Source organism: Galeopterus variegatus, unplaced genomic scaffold (assembly GCF_000696425.1).
Source record: "Galeopterus variegatus unplaced genomic scaffold, G_variegatus-3.0.2 Scaffold4210, whole genome shotgun sequence".
NCBI classification, from domain to species: Eukaryota; Metazoa; Chordata; class Mammalia; order Dermoptera; family Cynocephalidae; genus Galeopterus; species Galeopterus variegatus.
Genome location: NW_007730321.1, coordinates 38372 through 43981, shown reverse-complemented (window position 1 = coordinate 43981; position 5610 = coordinate 38372). Strand labels below are relative to the sequence as shown.

The 5610-nt window shown below is 45.6% G+C and overlaps 1 non-coding gene across 1 annotated transcript; it reads right to left on the bottom strand.

The window, feature by feature from the left end:
• Window positions 1-412: 412 nt before the first annotated feature.
• TRNAI-GAU lies at window positions 413-487 on the bottom strand. Its single transcript has one exon. It is a non-coding gene; the product is annotated as a tRNA-Ile (tRNA).
• Window positions 488-5610: the final 5123 nt, after the last annotated feature.

The window sequence follows — 5610 nt, the reverse complement described above, 5'->3', positions numbered from 1 at the left end:
AAAGAAGGAACCATTCATACACCAACGACCTGGATGAACCTCACAGGAATCACACTGAGTACAAAAAGTTAATCCCAAAAGGTTACATGCCATGTGACCCATTATGTAACACACTTCAGGTGACACAATGATAGAAACGGAGAACAGATTAATGGATGGCGGAGTTAAGGAACGGGTGCAGGTGAGAGGGTGTGGGTGCGGCTACAGGAGGACAACACAAGGGATCACTGGCAATGAGACCGCGGTCTTGACTGTATCAGTGTCGATATCCTGATTGGGATACCGTACGCTCATTTTGCAACATGTTACCATTGGGGGAAATTGGGTAAAGAGTATGGGATCTCTCTGTATTAGTTCTTAAAACTGCATGTGAATCTATACTTATCTCAAAACAAAAACATTTTTTGGTGGCTGGCCAGTACAGGGATTGGAACCCTGGACCTTGGTGTTATCAGCACCAGGCTCTAACCAGCTGAGCTCACCAGCCAACCCTCAAAAAAAATTTTTTTTTAGTTAATTTAAAATAGTACCAAAAGGGAAGTAAACTAGGAGTGATATTTTGAGAACAGGTAATCTGTTATTCATGTTTTCCCGTCTGCAGCTTTCAGAATCCAAACATGGTAATACATGTAGCTAGGATATATAATGCAGAAACTGTCTTTCTTATTTGTTTTTTAATTTTTTACTTGAAGTAACATCACTCACAGAAAAGTCGCACACACATAAAATAGTATAAAGAACACAGTAAACTCTTTGTCCGTATTCACTGATGATTACCGTTTTATCCATTTGCTTTGTCATTTTTTTTCTTTCTTTACAGATCTGTGTGGATGCACGTACGTGTATGTGTGTTTGAGGGTAAGTTACATATATCATGGCCCCATTCCCGTAAACACTGAAGTATGTGTTTGCTGAGAACAGTGACCTCCTCCACACCATGGCACACGCACCAGCTTGAGTACATTCAACGGAGGTGCAATAGTTTAATCTATCCTTTGTACTCAAACTTCATCAGTTGCCCCAGTAATGTCCTCGATAGCATTTTTCCCTCCAGCACAGGATCCACTTTAGGGTAGGGATTGCATTCTGCTGTCATTTCTTTTTTAATCTGAAACTTTTCTGCAGCTTTTCTTTGCCTCTTATGATATTGACATGCTTAGGGGATACCATTTCCAGCTCTCCTTTTAACTAGAACATAGAAACTGCTTTAATACCTACTCGTAGTGACTCATGTGTCAGTAGGTATCCGCGTAGAAGAACCCACACTTAAAAGATCTTCTCCCTCGAGGTGTCTCACGCCCCATTCGGAAGCTGGGCTCGCCCGCAGGCTCCTGTCCTCTCCAGCAACCTGCGCGCCTTGAGTTCTGTCGGGCTGCCAGCTGGAAGTGTGTACAAGCCTTTCCCGTTTGGAACTGGAGGTTCCCAGAGCTACAGAGCTTCAATTCCTATTCACCACAACAAACAAAAGAAACCTAAAAACATAATTATTCTGTAAATCCCCACGTGAGAGAGTAAAAAGAACAGCCACAGAATCTACCTGATAACACTGATGTTGCGCAGCTCAACACGATTCAAACATTCAGCAAACATTAGTAACAATAAACCAAGTACCTCTTTCCATAGCTGGTTGTAGAACAAATCCTTTTCTAAAGAAACAAGGACAAATGTGATTTAAAGTGACAAGAACACTAAGGGAAGAGAAGCAATCTGTTTAAGAAAAAAAATGGAATTTTCTGCTATAAAATAAAGCTCTGCATAAAAAATAAGAGAAGCAGGAAACCTACTAAGGGTTTATTCATAAGAGCCAGTGCTGGGGATTTCAAGGACACAGTCGTGTTTCTGGCGTGACTGATTATGGGATTGCACGGGCCAAACACGGGAGCGCCGAGTGACCTGCGGGAGCGACAGTGCTTCCTCTAGGGCCACGGCCCCTGCCAGCCAGAGAGGATGTCTGAGGCCAGGAACAGCTGTCAGCATGCCTTGGACCCAGCACGCCCTGATGTGACCTTGGTCCTTCAGGTCTGCCAGAGCTTATGGTCCTTTGGACAGTCTGGTTGTTTGTTGTTTGCTTTGAAAGGCCGTTTTCTTTTCAAGGCACTTGCGCCTATTCTGTCATCTCCATCCCAGCTGCCGCCATCCCTGCTCACAGCATCACTCCCTCCCCCCGACTGCTGCCTGCCTCAGCCTGTTTTCCCCTCCCTTAGGGTCCCCTGTCGCTGCCACATTCACCATCCTGAAGAGGAGCCCTGATCATACACCCCTGCCGAGGGATCCTCTGATGAGTCAGGCTTCTGAGTACCTGGACTTGCAGGTAAGGAAACAGATCATCCTGTCACTGCCACATTCACCATCCTGAAGAGGAGCCCTGATCATACACCCCTGCTGAGGGATCCTCTGATGAGTCAGGCTTCTGAGTACCTGGACTTGCAGGTAAGGAAACAGATCAAGGTCACGCAGCTGCTCAGCGGCCCGGCTGGATCCAAAGTCAAGGTCTTCCTGCCCCCACGCAGGAGTATGCCCTCCACTGAACCACTCGCTTGCCTACCTGCACACCTTCAGCCCTCTGTAAGCCCACTAGCCTCGTAACAGACCTACCGCTTCTGCCCTGGCTCTGGTGACAGACAGAGGGAGCCTCTAACAGCTAAATCAGAGCACGTCACGGCCTCCACCTGCCCTACCCCATGGCTGCTTTCACCGGAGTGCAAACCAGAGTCCTCAGTGGCCCACAAGGCCTCCGCAGTGACTGGCCGCCAACCGTCCCCTGGGACCTCGCGTCCTCCTCCTCCTCCCAGGGACATTCCTCCACAGTCACACTTCCTCGCCACTGCTCCCATAGGCCCACCTGGCTGCCCGCTGTGCCAGGATGCCCCCCGTCCCGACGTCTGCCACGCTCTTACCCGCTTCCAGCCCTTCATCCTTGCCAAAACCGCCTCCCAGCACCCTGCCCCTCCCCGGTGCTCCTGGCCCGCTCACCTCTCCACGCTTGCTCTTCCCAAACCAAGTCACAAACTCAGTCCCAGCACTTACTACTTACTATCTGTCTCTCCCTGCCAGAGCACCAGCTCTGTAAGAACAGGGATTCTGTGGTTTTCATTCACAGTTTTATGTATCCCAAAGTGCTTCGAAGGATGCTTGGCACAGGGAAGGAGTTCAACAAATATTTGATGAGTGAATGAACGAAAGAATGAATCTTCCCTTCACTTCCCTTTGTACACCCTGTACTCTGGCCAAAATAAACTACGCAGCATTTGCCAGTCCTGCCCCACGCTGTCCAGCCTCTACACTTCATCCTGCTCCTTCCACCTGGAGTGCCTCCCTCCACACACATTGAGAGGAAATGCAAGCACCATTCATACAGAAGCCTTCCTGGATCAACCCGGGCTCTCTGAATGCCACAGCTCACATCACAGGTGTTGACTGATGCCTTTTCTGCCCAACAGATTTTAACTCCTTCACGCAGAATTCTCGTCTGAACATTGTTCCCTGTGTTGCAAAACACTCAAATCATGTTAAGTAGTGAACCTATGAAAGGAGGCCGTGCAGTGGGCACTGTCAGAGCTAGTCGTGAAAAACAAACGCTTTCCTAGAGAAACAAGGATGAACGCAACAAAAACTGGTAAGAACGGAGGCAGGCTGATTAAGAAAAAGATGGAATTTTTGGCTATGAAGTTCTGGAAGTGTATCCTGAGACATCTGGGTGGGGTGCACTAAGGGGCTTCCAGGCCTTTTAAAGTGTCTGTAACCAGCTCTGTTGAGTCCATATCATTCAATTTGGCTATGAAGTTCTGGAAGTGTATCCTGAGACATCTGGGTGGGGTGCACTTAGGGGCTTCCAGGCCTTTTAAAGTGTCTGTAACCAGCTCTGTTGAGTCCATATCATTCAATTAAACATGGTTAGGACGCCTACATGTGCTCAATGCCATATGCCAGCATCCCTTGCAGGACACATGAGGCCTTTCTTAACAGAACTGACACCTTTCCAACTCTGAGGTGTCTCTTCCTTGAACACGGTATATCCATCTATTTACTTGGGTTATATTTAGTACCCACAATAATTTAATCAATTTTCTGAGTAGAGTTCTTACATATCTTTTCTAAGATTTGTTCCTAAGTATATGATACATATTTTTAATTAGTAGATTTTATTATTCAGAGCAGTTTTAGGTTTACAGAAAAATCAAGGAGAAAGCACAGAGAGTTCCCATGCACCACCCCATGCCCCACACCTGCCCCCCACACCAGTTTCCCTATTATTAACACCTTGCATTGGTGATGTTCATCTGTTACTACTATGGAACCCATCACTGATACGTTATTATTAACGAAAGCCCATAGTTTTCATTAGGGTTCATTCTTTGTGTTGTACATTCTATGGGTTTGGGCAAATGTCTAGACCAGCATGTATCCCACTTACAGTATAACAGGAATAGTTTCTGCCCACAAAGTGCCCTGAGCTCCGATTCATTCCTCGCCCCTCCCCCGGAGCCCTTGGCAACCACTGGTGTTTTTATTGTCGCCACAATTCTGCCTGTTCCAGAATGTCACATAGTCGGAATCATACTGTACCTACGGAATCATGCATACGCACAGCCTCTTCAGTGTGAGTCCTTTCAGGAACACAATGTTTTCAATAATAATGTAAGTGGTATTATTTGCCAAAATGTACTCCAAAGTGGCTGCTGCCTTTTTACGTTCCCATGAGCAGTGCATGAGCGTCCTCATCATTTCACGGCCTCACACGCACCGGGTCGGTCTGCTTCATTTTAGCCATTCCAGTGGGTGTGTAGTGACATCACGCTACTAACGGTGATATCTACTACTAGTAATTTGCATTTCCCTAATGACTAATAATGCTGAACATCTTTTCATGTGCTTACTTGCCATCCATTCAAACAAAATGCCCTTTGTTGAAGAGCTAGTTTAAACCTTTTGCCCATTTTTAATTGGGTTGTTTGTCTTCTTATCGAATTGTAAGAGTTCTTTATATTTCCCAGATACAAATCCTTTGTCAGATATGTCTTGCAAATATTTTCTCTAAGTCTGTGGCTTGACTTTACATGTTCTTAAATTTCTTTTGATGAGCAAAAGTTTATAATTTTTTTTTTCCTTTTTGTCTTTTTTACTGACCGGTAACGGGATCGCAACCCTCGGTGTCGCACCCGCACCGGGGACCGGCAACGGGATCGCAACCCTCGGTGTTGCGCCCGCTCCGCGCTCAGCCAGTGAGCGGGAACCAGTCTCCACATGGGATCCGAACCCTCAGCGGGAGCGCCGCCGCGCTCCCAAGCGGCGCACTCTCCAGTGTGCCACCGGGCTGGCCCAAAAGTTTATAATTTTGATGATGACCAATTTATTAATGTTTTCTTTTACAGTTCATGCTTTTTGAATCATATTTAAGAAATATTTGCCAAACCCCAAATTATTAGGATTTTCTCCTGTTTTTTTCTGGAAGTTTTATAGTTTTAACCCTTACAATTAGGTATATGGCCCATTTCAATAACAATAATTAGCAGAAGTATATGATAATAAATTATCATATAATATCTTACATAACATAAACATTATATAACATATCTTATTATTATATATTATATAACATATAACATGTTA